Genomic DNA, 26,194 nt, shown 5'->3' on the forward strand with positions numbered 1-26,194 from the left:
GACCCATATTCAACTGATTTAGTTTGCGAAAACGAATATATTCGTGATTTAATAATATTTCTTAAAATCGGGAATATACCCATCTTACGCTCAATCAATCAATCGTTGTAGGAAGACTTTTAATAGACTATAAAAATTCTCCAAAAGCTGGAGATACGTAATTATTTATATATATGCTTGAAGAAAAATGTTCACTTTCATAATCTAATTTCATGTATCCGCGAGTTAATATACGCATTTATCCACTCTCTCAATGCTTCGTGTTGTTGTGTTATTTTCTCGGTAATTTTGATTATTCCATTTATGCATTTGAGAATGGAAAATCTATTTATCCGATAAGAAAAAAATATCAGCCAATAAAATTGCAAAGTGATTGCATTGCATAAGCATATGTGCGAACATAATTTGTACCTGCACTGAATTGCATCCAAAAATTTAAACAAAATTTATTTTACTTTTCCAGTTACGATGTAAAATATACCAACAGATGCTTCTTTACAGTTCAAGGATGTTATAGAAAAGTTTTGCAAGAAAAAGACCTTCAAAAAAAATGAGTTTATATTAACCTTGTTGATGCAATAATATTCGAGCATACAAATGGCATATGTTTTACTCTTTTACAGTATTTATCTTAAAGCGTTCAATCAATTTTTGAAATCAATCATTAAAAATTACTTTACTCGAGCGAGGCATTGAATATTTCCTGACTACATGTATAATAAATTTGCTTTTTTGCTGAAAAAGCGTACAAAGCCTATTTCTTTAGCAACGTACACAAACAATTTATAAAATGTTTCTTGCAAACACAATAAAAAGAAAAGATACGGTTGTGAAAGAGGCCACGTAATTACAACATAACTTTGCCGAGCGATGAAATGGTTGAAGTCATGAAATGAAAATAGAATTGCAAATACGAGCGAACAATGAAGAGAAAGTAGATTTAAATGAAAAGTTAATTGCTTGGCACGAGGTAAAAGTGAAAGTAAAGCTGTGACAATAGGCAGAAGAGACGCAGTAGAAGTAAGTTGAGGAGTTAGAAGTTTAAGTAGAACCAAAGCTAGATTTAACAAGTCAAAAAATGATAGTCGGGCTAGGTCGGCTATTAAACACGCAACACCACATTGTCTAACACAATTCTTATGATTATCATAGAAGCCACAAATCATGAAAATTAGCAAGTGTGCCTTGAAGTCTTAGAAAGAAAAATAATTAACTTATCGAAACAATTCTCCGTTTTCTGTAGACAGCTGAGCAATATTGCGTGCCGTTTTGAACAACCATATTTTGAGAAATATTTTTAGGATGTGTGAGAAATATGTTTTCCTATCATAATAAATTTGTTGCTGCCTAACAAGTTCAAATATTGCTTTTTATTCGCTATATCTCGATGATTTTTTGCCTCTTTTGCTGCATCTGTCAGAATTGCACGTTCCGAAATACAAGAACACATATAGTTCTATATCCGAATACAAATACTTAGTCGCATACCTTTTCATTTCTTAATAGAAGCAATGAAAGTTTCGGAATCGCTCTTAGCCTCTTACTTACTTGAAGGTTACCTTGGTGAAGGTGTGAACATGAATCCTTTTCAACGACATCCGCTAGTGCATTAGAGGAGGTAGCAATCAAAAGGCGAGACAATAAGCCGCAACTTTCCATCTGCAATTCATTTGACGCAAGTATCCTTGTCTTGCAATCCTTGAGGGATAGGTCAAAATTTTCAAGGGGAAAACTTTTTGCGGACAACGAATTTTTTCTCAAAAAATTTACATCACATCCTTAGCAATGAAAGAGAATTTAGGAATTGATATGAAGGTCAGCAGTTAGAGTAGAAATAGAATTAGAACCTGAATGAAAAGTGACGATGTAAGTAAAAGAAAGTAGACTTAAATGCAGATAAAGGCATCGAGGTAAAGCAGTCATCCAACTGAAACTACAACTCGAACTAAATCTAGAAGAAAGAGTAGATAATAAAACCAAAAGTACAAACTGAGGTATATTAGTAGAACAAGCCGTGGATGCTATACCTAAAATAGAAATCGAATGGAGAAGACGAAACAAAAACAGAACTAGTAATGGAAATAATAAACTTATAATTAGGAGTAGACAAAGTAACAAAATATTGTAGAATAGAACTAAAAGTGTAACTAAAACCGTTTTGCGTCAGATGACGCATAATTTATAATTTTCAAGTTATTTGTCATAATTGTTTTCATTTAAAAAATTTCAATAACAAAACGAAACTAATTATAAAGTAAAAAAAAAAAAAAAAATATATATATATATATATATATATATAAAACCAGTTTTAGAAAATGTTTTAACTTATATTTAAATATCAATTTCAATTTTTAATGAGCACCAGCAGCTTTTTAATTTTAATTAATTACTACTAGTACCTGTACTACTACCATCACTGGTTATCGAAGCTAATTGTTGTAAAGCTCATAAAACATTTTATAAAAATATGACGTAAATTCAAACAGTACAGCGCAATGTGCGTAGCTATTGTTTATTGACAGAGGTCAGTCATCCAACGATTAGCAGTGGAAACATGTGCGTGCAACTAGTGTGTATGAACACTTTTTTATATATATTCAAATTTATGCATCACAAGCCTCCTCGTCATTTCAAATATACACAATGTGTCTTTATAGTTACATGTATCCATAAATATATGCAGAAAACGTTACCTGAATGAAACACGTTTGCAGCATTAAGTTCATTGTGCGAACATTCGGTTGGAAAGGGCACATGGGCATATATAAACTATTTTCTGTGCAAGTGCTAGCATATGTAAAGGCAGATCGATCATTGAGAAAACGTACACAATTTGTGGTTAATCAGGAGGTTAACAAACTCATTGAAACCATTTATAATTTTAAAAAAAAAGTTCCGAACATCACAACGCTATCTGGTGCTGGTGTGGTTTGCACTCTGTATGAATGTATATATACATATATATATATATATATATATATGTATGGTATCTAGATAAGCAGCGTTAAGTTTTAATCCAAGAGATTGCAGTGAGAATTTCTTGTGAATTTCACTATGAAGGCTTAGCCATAAAAATTAAATTGCTTTCCCTGATAATCTCTTAAAGAAATTAAATATTCTCCTTAAGTAGCAATATAATAATAAATTGAAATTTAATATTTATGAAAAAGGAAGTCAAAACTAAGGGATTTATTTATTTTAGCTTACATGGAGTCTTTCGATGCCTTTGCCAAGAATATAAAAAAAAAAAAAATTAAAAAGAAATTTTAAATGCTTTATTTATTTAACTAATAACCTGCATCTACGATAGTATTATCTTTTAATGACTTCAGCTTGCATAGTCGGACAAGACCAAATACCCTGCACTGGCCATTTCGCTCGTGACATATCAAAAAATCTACACCTTGTTGCCTTTGAAAGACTTACTTTTAGTTAGAACTCTCTTACGGGGAGAGGTTCGAAATATAGATCGGTGCAGTCCAAACTTGGTAGGGTAAATTTATAGGTCAACTCATTAGTTTTGTCGGAACAACTTGTGCTATAATAGGTGAAAGATTAAAAAAAAAATCTCATTCTGTCCGAAAAAATTTTCCTCATATGACAACTTTTTCAAAATACAAATTTATATGAATCTGATCCAATCCGTTTTCAATTGCATAAGTTCTTACATCAAGACATCGGAATATCTCCACAAATTTCAATCAGTGGTTTGAATACAAGAATGCCTGAAGCGACTGATGTAATAAAAGATGGGTGCATCTTAAGTACTTCCGAAGGTTACATACTTCTTTATCAGCTTAATATGCTCTTGCTATTAGTGGTGCAGAATACGAAAAGCAAACAAATAGCTTAGGGGCTTCCGATTGCCTGAAGATGAGTTTTTCTTTAGCACAGATATGCAAGACAAGGAAAAAGATAGAAATTCTTTTTTTTTTGTTTTTTTTGGCAAGACTTGAGTCCACGCCATCTTCCCAAACGAATTTCCACAAGTTTAGATCACACACATATCAACTAGCGGATCAAAAGCATTTTTATAAATATGTGGGCAAAACCATTGTATTTAATGTTTCTTTCAGATTACAAGCAGTTTTAAGGGTTGTTCAATTTCTAATAAGCTTTCTTGAGAAGCCTCTTGGTTCAAGTGCTGATTTCTATAATACATTTTTTTTTATAATTTGAAAGTTGACGAGCACACCAACGAACCGATAGACAGGCGGATATATTAAGATGAGTCCGAATCTTACGTAACTCAACGAACAAGGGAGGGACAGACAAACAAATAATCGAATTTTGCACCGATCAAGAGCAAATTAAAATTTTATAATTTTTTTGATCAGCACTCGTCTCCACGTAGCATAATAAATTTAACATATATTCGTCTAAGACAGTTAGTGGAAAAGATATACTTGTAAACATATCTACTCATAATGACAACAACAACTATAAATTTCAACTCATTTTGCGTCATTATGCTGCTTCTTAATCAGTATAACCCCATTCGTTTGACAGCGATAAAAAAAGAAAACCTGTTTACTTTTTAATGGACAATTTTTTTAATAGACCCTATCAGAACCTAGTGCGATATTGACTTTATTATTGCATTTGCAACATTTAGGGAGATTTGAGATTCCAATCTGCGAACACTGACACGATAGTCACGTTTTATATCTTCTCGGCTACTCATGTGGAAATAGTTACTATTGAAGATTTCACTACAAAATTTTGAAGATGACACGTGAGATGGATTCGTGCTTGGACATTGGAGCTTTAGCGAATGAACTTAAAATGAACTTAACGTGAAGTACTGCTTGCTAAAACCTCCTCTTTTTCCCCCTTCATTCTTTTCTCAACAACAATAATCAATGGATTTTTTTTACTGCATACTGATGGCACAGGTTTCTATAAGAACCATCCGTTTGAAGCATTCGTCACTCTTAGTGATTTCGGCGACGCATCGTGTAAGATTCTGATTCTCAGTTATGTGATTTATCTAATAATTTCTTTATTTATTGCAAGTGAAAACTCATGATCAAAATTCAAGAAAATAAAGTATAGCTGACTCGCCTAACGTGTGTCGGCGAGCTGGAGCGAATAAATGAAAGATACTACGAGTCTTCTACAGTCCCCGTTATTTTTTTTTATATAGAAGACCGTCAACTCGGATTTATATAGAAGATAGATGGAGCTTGTTTATCTAAAAATTATATTTAGTTAGAGATAATAAACTCACAGACTAAACTTTTCAAGCAGTAGCATCTAAGGCAATCGGCAATATTGAATGGATGGACTTTTTTTTCGAGACCCTACAAAATACGTACATATATATATATGTGTACATATATTCTTGATCCATTTCTGTGTCCAATTCTTAATCTATTTAATGTTCGTTCATCTGCCTGTCTCTCTATCTAATACCTGAGGTAAGCATTTGCCTAGTGGCAAAATAGAAAATATCGGTTCTAAACTGCAAATAGGTATGGAAAATGGTCTAAATCGGGCGAAGAACACGTCCACGTTACAACAGAGACTAAGGACCGCTTTTAAGTACATAAATGAATTTATATTACACACAACACAAAGTACAACATTTTAATTACTCTCATGAGGAGGTGACTAAGACCGACACCGTGGTATCATCTTTTATAAAAATACGTAGTGCGATAAGCCTTTCGAATAAATTACGATTCCTTTTTTATTTTTGCCTAATAAAAACTTAGTTACTGTTTATATCTTAAAAGATTCTTCTTAAGTCGCCTAAGCTTGCCTACTTGACTTTTACTACCTCTTTACGTTTAGTATATATATTTAATAAAATTTTTGGCTTTGACCGTAATTAAAAAGACATTGATTATGGAAACAAAAAAAAAAAAAAAAAAAAAAAAAAAAGAAATAGCAAAGCAACACAAAACTAAAACGGTTATAAACTTTTATTTAAATTGCTAATTAAGACATAAAGAGCTTTTAAAGGCGGATAACTCGTATTGCAATTTAGCGATGAGTACTTTCCCTGTATCAGTTATTATAATAAATCAATTTTGTGCGCATTGAACGATTTTGATAGAAGATAAAATTTTTAACATATTATGTGAGAGATAAAACGAATTTGGTATGCCTTGCATTCTTCTATGATAGTTTAGGCCTTATTATCAATAATAAATTGCAAATAGATATAATTGTAAAGCTTTTATTTTACAATGCAAAGCTTAGGGCTTAATAACTTAATAACTCGACGTAATGAGCATCAATTGAATTTTAAACAATAATATCAAACTTGTTGATTATATTTATTTTGCTCGTTTGTTTGTTGCTTATGCTTATGTAGGCAACAGAAAACCGAATGTAGATTTCATTTGTATTTTTGCTGACCAATGTATGAAGCAAAAGCAATTATTGTTAGCGTTGTTGTTGTTGTTGTTGTTGTTGTTGTTGTTGTTGCTGGCAATGAGCCAAAACACAAACACAGCATATAGATAGAGGATGATAATCGGTGAACGGCGCGTGGTTTTGTTTCAAGCAATGTCAACAGTTGTTGTTGTGCTTTGAGTTTTTGATTCTATTTGAACTGTTGCTTCGAGAATTAATAAATGATTTCATTCGAAAGAAAAAACTTAATTCCAAATGCATTTTTGTTACCCATTCATTATAAATAATTATAAATAATAATTAGGGGGAATAGGATAACTATTCTTTGAATCTATGTATAACTCATATACCCTACGATGCATGGTTTATATAATATATATATAGTGCAAATTGTCATATTAAGCAAAGCAATGTAGTTAACTATACCCAAAAAAGCCCACAATTGGTTTTATTCTGGCTCAGCCTAGCTGACGTCACAATTTAAGAAAGCGGCAGCAATAAAAGCGATTTTCTTCCAGAAAAAGCATTGTGGAGTACTGACGAACTGAAACTAAAACACACAGACAGGCAGACCAATACGACTTTATCTTTTCCACTGTTAACTGTGTATGCCGAATACATATGTCATGATCCGTCCATCCGTCCGTGACGGATTTTCTCATCAAGTTTGATCATTATGAACGCATATTTGCCCCAATAATATTTTTGAGAAAATATTTATTTCATTTTCATTATTTCAAATCGTTTCATCGTAAGCTAATTTCATACTAGATATGCTCTGTGTTCGACAAGTACACGAGTATATCGCTAAAGAGGTCGACACGGTTAACTGATTAACAAATATTTGTTATCCCGGTGACGGTCACAAGAACAACATGCTTCGCGGTTGCTTTGCATCGTCGACTATTCATGCATTCATCAATTATATTAATTACGCAACGTTTGTTTAATGATTTTACGGCCAGCTTTTTTCAGACATTATCCATTATCGTTATCCAGTTTTCTTTGACTATAACCTTTTCACGACAACGAAGCATTATTATACTTTGTTGGTGCATTTCAATTATACTTCGCTACTACGACATGGTTCTGTGATGCACCAATTAACTGCGGCATATAGGAGACAGCCCTCGCAAAAGGATTAAAATAATGTTTCTGCTTCTCTTGCCTAATGGATTGGAATGACTGCGAAAAAAGTTCTAATTGAATACGATGCACTTCAAAGACTCTTTGTACACTCAATTTTAAAATGGTTTTCTTATTTCGTAAAATTTTGAGACTATTATCCTCTTTACTCTACCACGCATATTACAGAGGAGAAGTTTAGTTAAAACAAGTAAAAATACTATATTGAGCCACGACCAACCATTCAATACCGACAGCGTCTTATAGTTGCTCATTTCAACAACTTTCTAAATGAAGGTGTAGTTTTTTGGGAAATGATCGAAAAAGTAGTCCGTTCCAAAGCGTTCATCCTTGGGCCAAAACATGTCAGTATATCAAACTTCTGCAGGTTAAACACAAGAATACAAGACGGACAGATGGATAGACAAGCCCACATCGAATCAAAAAAATTAATCTAAATCGATATAACAGAAGATCGGTTTATCTCGAGTCCTTTCAGCTTTGTTGCATATATCCGCATAACGTTAACATACCCCCACGCTGCCTGTAGTGTAAGAGATAAAACTAAAAACTGAGAATTTAGTTTGATTTGCAAGCATTTATATAAAACGGTAGAATGTCTACATTATTTTTATTCATTTCATTGAAACATTGGAAGTAATATAAAAAACGTCAATGTTGCGTAGTTACTGCCTATTAACTACTTGTTGTCAACCATTTGAAATTGAATAGAAGAATACAATCGTTTATTAACTTATAAATGAAAAATATTTCTGCAAATCTTATGCGCTTTTGTGCATTCTTTCGATAAGAAAAGATTTGTGTATGAAAGAAGCAAACGCTTGAATGAAAACACAAATGAATGAATTCTCTTATTCTCGTCTTAGTCTTTGCCATTCTTCCTTTTGCTACGATATCCTTTCGTTTACTATCAGAGGACAAGAGAAGCATTTCTTAATTTTATCAAAGCTATTGTATCATCTAGATATGAGCGAGGAAGAGCGGTGACCATCAAATACTAAATTAATTTATTTGCGACAATTTGTTTTGAGATCTGTTCCTTGCAAATTACTAAACGGAAAAATAAATCAAATGCACTTTAAAAGTAGTTTTAGTTAAAAGAATAGCTTAGAGTCTCGTCGTCGAATGCAATTCAGTAAAATTTATTGAACTTGTGGAAATCGAAGCTGAGAAGCGTTTATCATTAACAAAAAAAAGTAATCAACATCAGTAATACTTTTGACGGCGCCATAAATTTCTTGCTAAAAGTATCGCATGATTTAGGAAACTTGATTGTCACAGCTACGTTTTAAAAGACTTCTATAGGACACTATTGTTGCTCTAAACGCTACAATAAAAACTATCTTATCAAATTTCCTTAATTTCCTGAGACCGGTTAGAAACAATTCCACCTTAGCGTAGACAGGGCGATGGATGACAGATTTGTCTTTTAATAATTCTCAACTCAAGCTTTCAAAGCGCTAGAAAGCATAGCTGTAATTACGTACAATAAAGATGTGAATCCCTCCGGCTGTTTAACAACCATGGCTCCCTAGCCTTAGAGCTCCCTTTTTCGGTTAAAAAAGCATGCCAAGCAAATGTGTCCTTCCAGCTTTTCGTACTTCGTGATCTCTATCGCACATTATTACCCTAGAGAGTGCGCACTGTTATCATTCGCGATTCAAGTTCACTACCCCTTTAATAGAGAATTGTGGAAGAAAACTTAGTCTTTCTTTCAGTCACGAGCTTTTCGTAATCTTGTACTATAGAGAACCCATTTCCCGCCCATCTCTCTCATCCATTTCAGGAACAAGTAGCGATACGAAGACAAAAATTCAGGCCATTAAAGTTTCTTTTTTCTTTGAAGCTTTCTGTGGCTAAGTGTAAAAGCTTCTTATAGATCTACTGGATTCGAAACAGTCATTAAATTTTCGGTCTAACTAGATGGTGACTTAATTCTTTTATCAAGTATATAGGAGTGTAGAAAGATCTGAAAGTAAGAGTCAACGAGCAGCAAGCAATCATATTAATGCATTCCATATGTTATCACCACTTTTAAAAAAAAAAATCACAAATAATCCCAAAACAAACTTCCGCTGATAATAGGTGCAAGACATTTTACCTTTGAAGATTAATATAACGGAAAAAACATGTCATATATTGTATCCAAGCATCAGTAAGAAAAAAAAAACAAAAATTAAAAACGTAATGACAGACAAACAAATGAGCTTAAATACGTAACTATACATGAGCGGGTGTAACGAGGTTTGCATAAATATAAAGAAAATAGGCGGAAAACGTGTGAGTAATAAATAAGCATTTAAATAAAAAAATACTTTATGTTTATAATTAAGTTAATTGTACACGCAAGGTAAATGTAAAGTAAAACATTACGTCGGCAACGTGTTCTTTTATACTGCACCTCCTTCCCTTCACCATGCCCGATTCGAACTAACTTATGCGCTAACAAGCCTTATTATTAAGTGTAGCTTGCATGACCGTTTGCGTAGCAATTTAAAGCAAAAATCGCTATAAACGTTTATCCCATTATTTTTATAGAACCATGGTTTATAATTTATATGATTACTGCTTGTAAGGGATAAAAATGATTTCACAGAACTCCCTCAGAATAAACTTCGCACATTGTCTGTGAACATGCAAAACAGCTTTTTCAGTCAGCTTCTGCATAAGCCTTTAAATTAATTTTGAAAATTTATATTCTTCGTAGCAAATCCGATTACATCTGAGACGTGATATTCTGTAACGGATAAATTAAACTATTCTTCGACACTGTCACTGACAGCATCGATACTTTCGGTCGTGCGTTTCGATGATATGTGGATCGTAACAAATCTCTTAAAGATCCAGTTTCTTCAAGTTTTAACTATTGGTCGCTCAGTTATGGGTGAAGGTCGATTATAATCTGTTCATAACGCAACAGAATTAGTACTTTTTTCTCTATCAGGCTATTCGAAAGGCCGTTTCGTTTCTTTCATTCCAACACAGGATTCAATTGTATTTTTTCATAGCCAAGTTTACATGTACGTGGCATCGTGGTTGTGATGAAGCAGGGCTTCGAAAGTCGAAAGCAACATTTCTGACATATTCTACTTTTTTCCAATCGAAAAGTTTAAAGCGCTGTTCAAGCAAGAAAAAATTTATTGTATCTGTATCGAGAGGATGTATTGACAGAATGCCAGTGCCAAGGCTGGTTTGCGAAATTTCATTCTGAAAAATTTTAATTTCGAAAATACACATTCCGGAAAACCGCATGAAGTTGATAAAAACAGAACAAGGGCATCAATTGATATAAAGCGCCTTACAACGACTCGTGAATTTATCAAATCCGACCGCTCACGAGAACGTGAAAGCAAATTGGCTCCGAACAAACCTACATTTGAACATGTTCAAGAATTGTTAGACGATTCGTAATGTAAAATGAAGCCATGGATGATAGTCCTGTTTGACTGTCCATTATTGAAACAGGGTCGCTAAAATCGGAACACGAAATGATTAACGCTGTGCATAAGCTAATCTTAGGGAGATATTAAACAAAGTTATATGTTTAGCGATTGTGTGTCCGATCACTCGATTACAAATAAATAATAATAATTCATCAATCCAACTAAGTACACTTGCTTGCTCATTTTACTTGAGATGATGCGGTCACTGGACATCTTCTTAAATCGTAACTAACACTAAATGTCTGAAACTTCTTTTGTTTAGTTCAGTTTTCTTTCTTTTCTTAAATAATTCATAAGAAACGTTTTAATTGCAATATAAATGGCAATAGTATCCTTTAGCAATCTTCTTTGACTAAAGCAGAAAAAAGGAAAGAAAATGAGAAGCATATAATACAAAAAAAAAAAGGAAAAAAAAAAAAAAGAAAGAAATGAAGAATGCATTCATTAAGCGCTAAGCAATTCCAGTTGCCTTTGCAACTTTTTAATTAAAAAATAACTAAAACTATTTTAAAAAAAAGTTTAATAGCGTTTGCACTTTAATTTTACTTTACAACTGTTAAGCTCTGTGTTTAGCACACATTCTGAAAACGTCAGTAATGCGTTTTAATATCTTGTATACAATTTTTGCTTTTTTTTTTTTTTTTTTAATATACATTAGTTTATGCAGAAGACGATAGAAACGTATATGTGAAACAATTATTGAAATCGAAGTCTCTTATGTATCGTACATAATGTTTGTTGTTTGCATTAAACTAGCCATGCGAGGAGAAAGTAAGTGCATTCTTAAGTTCAGAAAGTTTAATAGAGTAGAGTGAAAGACTATAAGCACCCCAACAACAATCTTTCCAAGTTTTGTTAATTATTAGTAACCAAGTGAACTAGGGATGCAATTAGCTGTAAGCAATATGACTGTTGATTTCGAGAGCGGAGGTAGCTCTCTGAGCTGCGCTGGTGACCGACGAAGTAATCTTAAGTTGAAAGTTTGAGATAATTCAGGCAAATAATTGAAAAGAGAATTGTTATTGTGCTAAGTCCGATAAGCAAGTAAGCGAATTCTAGCAAGCTATATTAAAAACCAATTATAGGGGGAAGCTTTGGCATATAGAAAAATAATAAGCGTAAGTAGATGTAAAAGAGAATAAAAAAACAAAAACAAACAAGTAATAATATTATAGTGGGCCAGTGCTTACCATTAAATACGCTATGCCACTTTGCTTAATATAACGACTTTTTGAACTAAGTCTTTATACGAATAGTGGTCAAAAACAGTTATCCAATCCGAAACATTTTGAACGAGGTTCGTTCTTGGGTCAAAATACTACGACCTGTTGAACAACAAGTATATTTAGAAAGCAAGAGGGACAGACGGACAGAAAAGCATAAATCGATTCAGAAAGTGATTCTGAATTCTTCGGCATAAAAAAAGGTGAGTCTATTTCAAGTCCTAAGTCCAAAGCTTATACACACACATTATATACATCCGTGCAAATTTAATAAATGCTTGTACCTACCATAGCGTAGCTTGTGAACATGTGTAGATTGTAAAACTTGTTCCGGCGTTATGGTCAATGGCAATAGTAATTGAAAATAACAAAATTCGTAAGTTGAAAAAAAAAACTATAAACTATAAAAATTTGTAAAATTTAATTATAAAAATTTTTACGAATAAAATCTCAAAAATCAATTAAATTTTTCCCGTTATACCGATGAGGTCTTTAATAATTTATATAGACATGTTGATATACGCTTTCGCGAATAAATTGGTGTAGATACATGCGCATCAACTATGAGTAATTTAACGCATTTCAGTCTGAATGTTGGCATACTTTCCGTTTTAACCAACGCAAAAAAAAAAAAAAAAAACGCGAAGTATTTAAGTGTAAGTTTATACATATTGAGAATCCTTAAGAAATGAAAAAAATTAAATCATTAAATTTTACAATCTCTCTGCGCGCCTCCCACTACCAGGTATTCGAATTGTGTAGCTGCATTCGTAAGGCCCGAACAGTCACTGATAACTTATAAAATACTTGTCGAGATTGAAACTTTAAAGCCATGTTGTAGGGAATATGACCATAAAAATTTAAAATTCTATAAGTTCTCGATTCATTTCGGAAACAATTGAAAACATTTTTACGCTTAATTTACGATCTGCTTTCAAAATGGACCTAAAATTCGTCACAAGTACGGGATATAGCACAAACCAAAAGATGATTATAAAGCGAGCAATTTGAAAATGACTTTTCCGTGTTTGTTATTTAACCCTAAATATGTTTTTGATCAGTATAAAATATTGGATTCGTTCATTAATTTCCTATTTTCTTCGAAAGGATGTTCGCATGCGATATTGAACCTGTTCACCAATGTTTTTCTCTCATGAAAAACTTTGTTCACATGGGTTAATGAATCTGTTCACCAATTTTTTTCTTTCATAAAAAACTTTGTTCGGATGAGATATTGACTCCGTTCATTTCTTCTTTTAGGAACTGTGTTCGTATATTCGTGATTCGTTTTTATGTATTATCATCCGTACCGTCACCTAAAAATTTTATTGTACTTCCTATACATGAGCCCACAAATACGCCCAACAATAAGTTGAGAATGTAAAATAAAACTGTGACAATTTAATAGTTAAGTAAGTGAAGAACATATTCATGTTTACAAACAGGTTTCAATAATTCAGCTTGAATTCTTACAATAGTAAATAACATTAATGTTTTCATATATTTCACGAATTTCTTTTTTAGGTTATCAAAAATTCGTTTTCAACCAGATAGTTTTTTCTCATTTTTTCTTCCAAATTCTTTTCCGTTGTTGTAACACGTAATCTTCACTTTCTAAGCCACAAAAGATTGGAAATAATTCTAATAAAAAAGTATGCCTTGCCTTCGTATATACAGTTGTAAGAGTAGACTATAAATTTGTGGAAGTTTTGCGGAAACAGTTGCTTTCAAAGTTCATTGCAAGAAAAGAATTTTTAATCCAAGCCAAGGTACGCATATAATATTTTCTTAAAAACACGTGCATATTACCAAATATTGAATTGAATGTTTTAAGACTGATAGGATTGAATGTAATTGCAATCAAGGGTATTTCGTATAATCATTAATAGTTTCACTGTATCCTAAAGATTGTTTTTCTTGTTTACCCCCTCTCTGCGGATGCATATTATTTTTGTGAATAGTATGAGTGGCGAATAGAAAATGTTTTCGTTTTATTGCAACAAAGAGCTTATCTCAATATTTAAAGTTAGCAAGACTGAAGTAATACACAGCATTATACCGATCATCAGATATTTTATATTATACATAAATAACTTTGCATATATATCGTTCTTATATATAGGTTTATTGTTGCAGTCCATGCTTTAGAAAGAAATAAAAAAAAAAGTCTAATAATAACTTATAAACTTCAATATAATGTACGCTGTTATCGTATGGAATATGTATATATACACACATACTTACTTTTCGTTTCGCTTCTGCTTCGAGTTCAGTAAAATTACTCATAAATTACTCTAAATTCTTGCAATTACCTTTTAGCCTTCATTCTGGCACATGGGAAAGCTTACGGAATTATTTAATGAGAAAATAAGAAAAATGAGGTAAAATATTCTAAAAGCTTACATATGCTGTACCTACAGGGATACGAGAGAGGGGTTGTTTAAAATCGTTTATTATTATTATTACTATTTGAATTTTCGCTGCTAGCGGTAAAGTTTAATAGTACAACAGTTATGTCAATGTACCATGTAGCGCTTATATGGGGAATGACATCAATGATACCAATGCATGTAAATATGAAATCGGAATTTTCCCATGGACGGGCTTAACATTATGTGAAAAGGACATACCTCTCTGCAGTTCTTTTTTTTTTTTTGGTTTGGTTACTTAACAACATTAACATACATTGCAACACAAAAATACTTTTGAATTTTATGCCAAAAGAGGAGCAACAATGCACAACCACATATCAAAAAAAGCAACAAAAGATTACTTTGTTTAACATGGCATGCATCAATTCATCCATACAATAAAACCAGTTCGCAATACATTGGAAGCACTCAATTGAGAAATGCTAATCTCTGCGGCTTACTCACGGCAACTCGTGAAATTCCGATTACCGCCTGTTTGCGTCAAGGGACCACACACTTATTGAGCAGCACTTGATTTCTTATGAAAATATACAGAAATGACTCGATGACTGGTTTATAGCAAAACAGCAACAGGTTGTTTTTTCGTGAAATCCATAAACAACTAGGAAAAGCTTATCTTCCGTATAAACAACTCGTAGGCGAGCGTAAAATATAGCTCAGCTTGAAATGCAAATCCGATGTAGCTGAATCTGTTAATGAGATTACCGAAAATGTTTTTACCGACTTTGTGTTTACCACACGCACATAAACACAGACGGACAAATCATTGATTAAGAATATGTATACTTTGTAACATTGTCGACGTTTTTCCCTAAGCAATACAAGTGTTCTGACAAAATTTGTGTACACTTATTTTTCAGTGATGGATATAAACATACACAAAACTCTTTTTTTACATGGCAGATCCGTTCATCAAAATCGTGTAAAAAGATATGTGCAACCTATGGTAAATTCGGGGAAATCGCGAAAATCGTACAAAACAAGTGAAATACATATTAAATTTTATAAAACATAAAAAAAATCATTTTAGTTACAAAAATAAATTACAACTAGTGTACAACGAAAATTCAGTCTATCAGCAAATCTATCAAAAAATCTATTTTCCAACTCTAACTAGCACAAGTCACTAACACATGTGTGGGCATAAACCTGTTGACTTCTGATCACTATATTCTCTCAATTGTAATGGGTGATATAAAAAGTCTCCGCGGATTTTTGCCGCTAAATGGTGTTGAGGCCTATATATCGCGCAACCCTTACGTAATTGCTTCAAACGAACATGTGCTTAAAAAGTGACATTTCAGCTTACATTTTTTTCAAGACAGTTTTTTAATTCTTTGCATGTGTAAAAAATGACATTGATTTGGGTTTAATAATGTTTTCATAGAAATCATGTAAATGCGAATTTTTTCAAAAGAATTGAAAAAAAAGAAAAAAAAATCAATGGGAAGTAGGAAATTTAGCTTTGTTTAAGCAATTCTTCTTCTTCTTATTTATATGATCAATTGATTTCTAGGAATCTTGAAAACACTACAAGGAAGTAAACTTTAGACCAAACACGTTGGTTATGATAGCTTATTTATGTTTATATTTAATGAAGCGTTCACAATAGCAACAAAAACGATGACACGTAAAAGCAGATGTTTTAATAAAAATAAACATGATTAACATATAGGGTGATTGTAAAACCCTTAAGAGGCTAAATTAAATTGGATTAAAGAAAACACGACTATCGGTCCTTAATGAAAAAAAAGAAAAAAATTTAAGCAAAATTGTGCGTATCGGATTTTGCTTTCTTTCTATGGCTGCAAGAAGGTTTTTGAAAATATTTGTGAGACACATTTAGTCATCCAATTGGTAGCAACGTTGTAGACGAAAATAGGCATAATGATGCTTAACTCTTTTCAAAAGAAAAGCAACGCCCATAACGTCTAATTTTTTAAATTCCTTTACATTTTTATCTAATGATGGCAGGGAACTGAGCCACAGACTTTGTTATCTTGCAAAATTGCAGTTTTTGGCAGCTAATTGCCATTCAAGTTTGTCAATATATAGAAAAATAAACTCGGAAAATTGGTTAAGGAGATGCTCGGCTCGAGAAAACAACGCAACACTGACAAATTTGGCTTATCATTAAAATTTTCTTCAATTCTCTAGGCATGTGGGTGCTATGGCTGCGTTATAACGATGACAGTCAAAAAAAATTAAAAGAAAATTAAACCTATCGAGAACACTATCGATGTGACGTCAAATAACAGTGCTACTGTCCGTCTGTATTATTCTCCTGTCCGTTAGGCTGTGTTTATGCATCTGTTGGCCCGTTAAGTCACCGTCTGTGATTACGCCCACTTACCTTCCCCATCTTCATGAAAACTTCTCTTCATCTATTCAGTGAACAATGCTATAAACATCGTTTCTCATATTTCTTAAGCACAATATAATTAATAGTTGACCGTATACTTATATTATTATATCCAGCAATACACTCTTATCACTCTTAAGTTAAGAATAATTATTATCGTAAAATTTATAATTCGTTGCAGCCATAATTAGCAATATTAAAGGGGGACATTTTAAAATCGAACGATTCTTGAAATATTACGATTCAATGTTGTTTACATATACATCCGCATATCGTTTTTTAATATGCAAATGCATCAAGTAAGCGTAAAATTCTAGCTGCAGTAATTTATATTCAAATGTACATAAACACATATAATTGGAATTAGATTTAATAATAAAAAAAAAATAATTCAACTTATTTAGCAATTTTTGTATGATGCACACGTTAGTCCCTGAACTGTTTCAAATGTTCATCTTGCTCGTCTTTGACCAAAATAATGAAATTATATTCTTGTAACATTAATACTGTCTTTTATCACTAACGTTGTTCTTTTATGGATTTGATATGAATAACATTCGAAACGAAAAGCACTTTCGTCTTAAGCATAAAGGATGAAAGTATTTTCTGTCCCTACCTTTTTCCTAAGCTGCTTCTCTATTTTTACGAATATTTATTTAAAAGGCAGTAAAATTATAAATATTTTGTTTGCTATTTAAAAAAAATATTCAATGAAAGAAGATGCAAAACTTCAAGACCAAATTGCATGAAAACCAATCATCAAAAATAAAATATGAAGCACTTTCTTTTCCGTATTGCGATTACTCGACCCTCTTTTTTTTATTTATTTATTTATTTATTTATTTTTTTATTTATTTTATTCCACTTATACTAGAAACTCAACTAAACAAATAGCAGTCGAGTTCAATAGGCTCTTAATGCAAAACTAATATTAATTAACAATAAAATTGAGTATAAGCATAATAAAACAAATAAGAAAAAAAAAAAGCATGTACACTATCAGCATAGGAGCACACTTACAACCGGTACAGGATCAAATTGCAAATGAACCCCTAAGCCATCGCAAACATGCATAAGCCTGGCAACCGATAATAAATTGACAATAATTCACTTTCGAAACGTAACGACTTTTTAAGGATAAAAACTAGTTTAAATACGACATAGGTAAATCGCGCGTATTAAGCAATGTTGCTTTAATGGACTTTAAAGAGTCCGATAACGAGAATAAGTGGTGGACGTCATTTAGGTTCTTGCAAACGACTCTGAGCGGATTGAACAGCTCATAATTAAATTTACACTGATTAAGCTTAACCAAGATAAAATGCCTAGAGAAGCGGTTAGGGACATTAAAGCTTATTTCACCAAGTAATGAAGGCGAGTCAATAGCACCATTTATTACTTTAATTAGAAAGGAAATGCCAAGAACAAATCTACGTTTCTCAAGAGACGGTAGGGACAGCAGAAGCAACCTATTTTCATACGGAGGAAGAGAGGCAATCGGATCCCAACCCAAATTTCTAAGGGCAAACAGCAAGAATTGCTTTTGAAGAGATTCAATTGAATCTACGTAGCACCTATATGAAGGAGACCACACAACTGAGGCATACTCGAGTATGGGTCTAACCAAACACATGTACAGCCTTTTCGTAATGTAGGGATCATCAAGCTCTTTGGACCACCTTTTTATAGAACCAAGTGCGGACCTAGCTTTGCTAATCGAGAGCTCAATATGCAAGTTAAAACGTAACCTGTGGTCAAATAGAACGCCTAAATCTGTAATCGAATCGACGTCCTCCAATTAATTTGCAAACTGTCTTGATCTCTCTCGTCTGTATTTTCTCTTGCCATGGTAGCACAAAGTATGCCATTTGGTTATGCAAAACCCACCCTTATGCTATATGAACAGACTTTGGGCTCTGTTGATAATTCTCCACCCATGCAATATTGCAATTTAAAGAGATTAACGGAATTCCTTTATTATATTATATCCTCTTGTTAAAAGCAGAGCGGAACTCTGCCGACCGAAACCCCTATATCCCTACGCGGACGTTACTAGTTTGGGAACTACTGGCAGAGCGTAGATTGCGTAAAAAATGTACAAAAGTTTTCTGGAATAGGCATTAAACAATTTTTGGAACAGAGGTGGTATAAGTAATTAGAACAAGTGCTAAAAGATCGACTCAGGGCAAAGGTTCTCATCTAATAACTCCGTATGTTCAAATCTCAACTACGATCGAACTTTCAATAAAGCCGAAAATAGCCTTAGATGCTGGTTATTTATACTTTTGGCTATAATAATACTAATAATCATAAGATAAGATCATGTAATCGATCGCAAGAAGCAAGCATGCGTTAGAGCACTCTAGTGAGAAAAGTGATTTTATAAATGATCAAATTAAATAAATGTTTTATTACGAGGACATCTCCTATTAACACATATAAAAAAAAAAAAAAAAACAAATATATTTATTTAACCGATATGCATAGTTTGTGCTAATATATGTATGAATACACAAAAGTAAGACCTTATTAAACCTTTTATTCGATAACGGATATCTTAAAGTTTCTTAAAGTTTAAAATCCAGTCGCAATGTTCTCAGTTCTATAGTACTTAGCAAGCATACGATTTGAACGGTGCCCTTGAATAGCTTGTAGTGATATCTTAAAGCCATTTACTGGAAAGATTAAAGAAAAAACCTCTAACGTTAAGTCTCTAATCATTTAAATAAGGCTTATGTCGATATCCTTCTCTCCTTTTATGAAGATTCACGGAAATGAAAAATCTTCTTAAAGTTTACAGGAAATTATATTCTCCATTTATTTTGGTTTAAGCAAACAAAAGCAATTTTAAAAATTTTTGTATTCCTTAAGGTAACAAGTATAACAACAATAAGCATAAAAACGCACTAAAACCATAAAATTTTAAGTAAATCCTTATTAACTTAACTTATTAGCTTAACTCGTTTTACTTGGACGTATATTCCAAGCTGAAGGAAATTATATTCATTAGAAAATAGAGAATGAATTTAGTCAAATAAAGTATGTAAAGCAAATGCAATGCAAGAAAATGAATTATCAAAGAAAATCTCAATTATCGCGAAGAGAGGATGCCTTCTAAAAGAATATGAAGAGTGACGTGATTTTATCAACATGAAAAGAAATGTACTCCTTTACTGATGATTAATGAACGCATATGCAATGCTTTAATGGAAAAACTCTTAAGCCATTAATTCATTTCAATTTTCTCTTCAATGGGAAACCAAAAAAAAAAAAAAAAAAAGACTAAATCGTCGATATTTATCGATTACCTCTTGAAAAGAAAAGCTACTTAGTAATTAAATGCAAACACTTTTCTGTTATAAAGGACCTCTTGCTCACGCCTTAAGTAGCGTTTGCGATTGAAAAGAAGTGAAAAAGAAAATATTGATTAAAATTTTGAAAAGTATTGAATCCCTTGCAAAATCGAATGATTTATTTTACACACAATTCACAGAATTTGAAATGTAAGAATGAATATTCCGCACCAAACAGCAAACTCAACTCAAAATATTCAAAAAATCTAGCATGAGATATACTTTTTTGTGTTTAGAAGGACAAATTCAGCGCATTAAACTCAATGACTGCCAATAACCGAAAAGTGTTCTTTTTTTTTTTTTTTTTTTTTTTTTTGTAATTTAGTCTGTAAAATTCTTTCAACTGGTGTGCTTACCTATGACTGTTTCAGAGGATAATCTCATGGGAAACATGACTTAACAAGCATATGCCAAACCAGAGAAATGAATAATGCAATGTAATGTGATGGATGGCACGTAAATATGATTTTATATTTCGAAATGCATGAAATCCTTTAAGAAGAAATTTTATGAATTTCCAATGAAAAGGAATCAAAGTACTTTAATCTTCATAGTCATCGACCGCGAAAGGTATATATATGTATATATCTATGCATGTGTATGTGTGAAAGTGAAAGATATTTAATTAATTTAAATCTTTTACTGCATACATCACACGCATACATCGCATATATGTGACGGACTTTTTTGAGCAATTTTCACATTCAAAGGGTGCATGAAGTAAAATAATGCCATGCAAAGCACACATTCCATATAAGTAATGCACATAAAGGCTACCTAGTCTCAGCAATCCCAGTGTCACTGTAAAAATTTGTTAATTTTCTTTTTCAATCTATCCTAATCTATCCCAATTGATATCATATTATTCATGGAAAAACCGTTTCGTCGGCGCTCCATCGTAGCGAATGGATTACGGGCATAGGCGCTTCTAAAACAGGGGTTTCTTTGGCCATTTTTTTTTTGGATGAAAGGAAAAGAAGCAGATTTAAGGAGCTTGTTAGATACACCTTAAAGTATTGGAAAAACATTTATTTTTGAAAAGTTTTAAAAATAGCAATATCGCAACCATTAGCTCAAGGAGCTTTGCGGCAAAGAGCATAACTGATCCAAATATGAGTTTGAAAAAAAAATTATCTAAACCAGTTTCCTATATCTAGTGAAACTCATAGGGATTTTTCAATTGGCGTATGTTTGGGTGAACAAGTGCAATTTTTGACCAGAAAAAAGGCACTATCTTTTTCTATTTGCCTCCGATCCGAACTGCCCTTCCAAATTCAAATATTCCTCCTTTTTCGCGTTTCTCGAAGATTTTATGCTACAACCTCCCAGTTTTGCAGCATCTATCGAAGATCGCTCAAGTTTCTTGATTCGGTTAGTGTCGAGTCCAATCCACGAATTGTATGACTGGGCAGCAGTGTCCATCTTCAATTTCAGTCACTATGTTCAATACGTCTTCTTTATGGACAATCCCGAAATTTCAAGAAAAAAATTTTTCTTCTTCTTCTTTTCCACTTATTCCAGATGATTGCAAACATTTTCGTCTTGTTTCTATTTATTCTCAATCGAATGTAACTCATTGAATGAGAAACTAAACGCAAGATGTTCACCAAGTGACACAAAAATGTAGTAGATTTTCGTGAGGAACGTATAAAAATACGAGCGGAAAAATTTCGTAAACTCATGTCGAGTATTTTTGGGCTTAGGGCGTACATTTATGGCAAATAGCTAGCAACTCTAATAGGAAGTATTTCAAAAATAACAAACGAGCACTCTTCGCCTTACTCTTAATGCCCCTTTGTTCGTTAGTAACAAAACTATTCATTTCATTCATTCGATTAAAAATGTATAATAGTTCAAGGACATTTTCAGAATATCTTGTCTGGCCGAGTAATGACCTGAAATCCCCTTGACAATTACTCTTCTAGAGTGCAATGACATAAGAAGATTGAAGAGGTATCATATATATTGAATCTTCCATTTAGAGATTAATTTATTTTCGTTCTTTAATGAATTTTCTAAGTTCGTATAATTTCTTTTTATTCATTTAAACATCATTTAATACATCTTCCATTGAGGGAAAATAACGTTTGCTACTTCCATTGTGTTGCTATAGCATTTACTTTATATAGATTATAAATTACATGTGCAGTAAACGAAAAACACGTAAAAAAAGTACATTCAGTCGTAATCGAATCCTTTATACTCATTACGGTTATCGCAAAAAAGACAAACACATTAATAGCGCGTTCGATTTTTTCTATTTTCAAAATAAAAGTTTTTGTCACATATACTGCACAACTGGACGGACGGACAGATGGAAAAACGAACAGACGGACGTGCTTAGGTGTATTCCAAATTTATGTACTTTATGAGATTTTTGAAGCTTGTCTCAGCGCATTTTTAAAGGTATTGAAAAAAAAATTGAATTTTTGTACACCATAATAGTGGGTAGACGTGGTCCGCTTCTACCATTTTTATACAAATAATACAACATCGCCCTTAGAAGATATGTTTAAATTTTTATACATTTTTCCTTTGTAGTTTAAGAGTAATGGTCAAAACCACAAATTTTTTAATTCCTTTTGAAAAACAGAGGTGTTCTCAGTTTATGTGGTATTGTAGGCGTGCCCTTCGATCGCGTGAAAGAACTTCTAATGTTTTTGCCGAATTTGAAGTCGAGCGTAATTTTTGCGAGCACAAGAATATTTACAACAAACATTACACAGTCGGAAAGATGGGTAACCGGACAAACGGACATAAATCGATTCAAAATTTGCTGCTGGAGAAAAATATGTAAATACTTTGTGGGTTCTTTGAGCATTCTTCTGGACATTGCAAAAAAAAAAAAAGAAAATGTAATCTAAGTGTTTGAACGGTTAGATATATAAGTTAAGATAACCTAGACGATCGTAATTTCTATCCTTTTCTGTAACTCACTTACAAAAGCAAGTAAAAACACTATAATGGGCCGCGGCTTTCTATTAAATCTCTTACACCAACTCACTTAACCCTTTTTTTGTATATAATGAATTTTGCAAAATAATAACCTTATAAGGGTGGGGATCGAAACAGTGTGCCGATCGAAACCTTTCGTCGTTAGCCCAAAACATGTCGGCATAACAAACTGCATCAAAATGCCTTAAAAATTACCACCTCTAAGTTGAACACAAGTACGTAAGACGGACAGACGGATAGACAAGCTTAGTCACCTTCTGAATCGATAGGTACAATAAAATGTGAATAGATTAGTTCAAGCCCTTTTGAGTGTTATACACATCCGCACAAACTTAATATAAAAAATTGTAATATTGTTACTTGATATTACAAATAAAAAAAATAAACTTGAATTTAGCTATTAAGTGAAAAATAAAAAAAAATCTGCCGACAGATTAAATATCCAAAGTGCATTTTACAAAAAAAAAAAACAACAACAAAAAAAGTGTCCCAAAAAGCTCTAAATATTTCCCTTCGAGAGTGAAACGTTTTTTTCTTTCACTTTTTCTACTGATATGCAAAACAATATTTTCAAGTTGAGGATAACACCTCTATAATTGGATAAATTTTTATGCTTTGTATAGAAGAGGAGCTTTGCAACAAAGGAGCGAAGCGCAAGAGAGAATTGATAGCATGCGCACTGAAAGCAGAGAAATAAAATTCATTTGAATGCTTGTTATTTGTTTTGGGCCAGGACCCACTTGGCATAACTTAACCTACACACATGAAAAGCTGCGACAGCAACAGGCGAATGCAAATATTTTCACTTTGCCTATACAAATGCACTTCAGCGTTTTTCTGCCCCTTTTCTATGGATTCGAAATTCTCTATATCCAACTCATACCAATTTTTTTTTTTTTTTTTTTTTTGGTTATTTTCCGTTAGAATATATTACAAGATTTTTACTTCCGCATATACGCACATGTATACACGAATGTTCACATACGTAATTCTGAAAAGTAATGTAACCTTAGAAGTTACATAAAACTTTTTAAATCTACCATTGCAAGTTACATTAAATATTTTATTTTATATGTAAGGTAATCAATCTCTGTTGGTATAAATAAATGAAAGATGAGATGAGCAATTTGTACATTCGCTGAATTCACTTAGTTCGTATTTATATGTGACAATAACTTGGACTAATTGGTAATAAGAAGTTAATAATTTTTTATCCATCTGGGTCGATATGTATATCGCATATATCTACATTTAATGTTCTTGACGTTATAACTTCGTCCAGGGATAGTGGAAAGGCAGCAACGTTTCGTTTCCAAGGTTTTTAAATATTAAAAAAACCTTTCCCCAGCCAAGAAAAGATATGAAGACTTTTTTTTTTGAAAAGAATCTTTGCTAGCAGTGTCAGAATATTCGTCTAAACCTTTTTTCTTCTACGTGTGGATTATTCGTTATTATTTAAAATACAAACACTGTACATACATACTTGTATGTATCGTGTGTACTCATATGTATCATATAGAATTCGTATTTTCCTGATCTTTTGAAATGAAAACGAAACAGGAAATAAGGATATACGCATAATAAAATTTTATTGTATCTCCTTTAAAAGAGCATTCTTTTCATATGCGCACAAAATAAAATAAAAATAACAAAAGTTTATATAAGCGGAACTCGTCTCTTGTTAATATATTTAAGTACTTTATTGTTCATTTAAAAATTTATTGCACACTTAATATGGGTTAATACGATATTTCGTTCCATCATGTCGCCTTACATAGAGCAGTCTATCAAAAATACAAACTTGTACTTACCCCGCATGAGTAATGTGAGTCACTGATTTATTGAAATTGCAGTTTCAAACTAGTCCAACATTAACTGCTACAATTGGCCTAGAATAAGTTAAAAAGGAAAATAAACTTATTTATCATAAAAGTTAATTAAATTAATTTATGCTTAGAAATATTTCATAGACGAATATCACAAGTTTTAAAATATTCAACATTTCATTTTTATATACAGATGCTTCAGCTCTGAGTAGGGTAAGGACCTAATAAGTTTTTTGCGCATGCGTAAAATATCCGGTATGAGCAAAATTTACCTAAAGCGAGAAAAATTTTTATATCGACTACTAAGCTGATTGCTAAATGTTCTCACAAAAGATTGGTCTTTAAATGGCAAAAAGATCTATTTATATCCTATACCAGGCTATATCCAGGTGCAGGCTGTACTTAGAGAACTTAGGATAGATTCATTTTTTATTACAACGAACGATTTAAAATCAGCTTCTGTTCGTCCATGTTAAGCAGACTGACGAACGTTGACCAAAAGGCGAACGCTATTGAATATGGTCCACTTATTCGAGCACTCTCTATGCAAGGCTTTATTTTGAAAATTAGCAAAAGGAGTGACTAGTTTCTATTTTTCGGACCAATCCTTATCTATGTGATGAAAAGTAAACCTTTACATGGGAACAATAATTTTTGCTATTTCTTCGGGAAAATTGTACAAAAAACTTGCAACTGGACATAACAATTTACTTTGGTAAGCTCGAATCACGTACTTCTGTTTTTCGGACTTTATCTTATATAAGGGTTCTGATGGCAAGTAAATCTTTGCTTGGGAATTGTAATTTCTGGTACATTTTGATGAAAGTTTTAGTAAAAAAAAAATTTGCTTCAGTACAAGTCCCTATGTAATGCGATGGGAATGGGATGAATCTTTATATGGCGACTAACCATAATTTTATATATATTATATTTCGTAATGAAGGTAAGTAAAGAATTGCTTTAAAAGATATACAGGTGTAGGACATTTAGTAGTCAATCTTGACTAGTCCGAGTGTAACGCAATAACTTATTTTGAGGGAGCTATTTAGTGCTTATGCCTATTATAACAAATAACTATCAGGATTTATTAG

At 32.4% G+C, this 26,194-nt stretch overlaps 1 protein-coding gene across 1 annotated transcript in view; it reads right to left on the reverse strand.

Annotated features, from left to right (window-relative positions):
• LOC119641713 (protein lap4) overlaps nt 1-26,194 on the reverse strand; it is a 309,554-nt gene that overhangs the window by 93,775 nt on the left and 189,585 nt on the right. The window contains exon 31 of the transcript XR_005247877.1: nt 25,089-25,166. The gene's annotated coding sequence lies outside the window, so the exon portion shown is untranslated. The remainder of the gene's footprint in view (nt 1-25,088; nt 25,167-26,194) is intronic.

Source organism: Glossina fuscipes, unplaced genomic scaffold (genome assembly GCF_014805625.2).
Source record: "Glossina fuscipes isolate IAEA_lab_2018 unplaced genomic scaffold, Yale_Gfus_2 174, whole genome shotgun sequence".
Taxonomy (NCBI): Eukaryota; Metazoa; Arthropoda; class Insecta; order Diptera; family Glossinidae; genus Glossina; species Glossina fuscipes.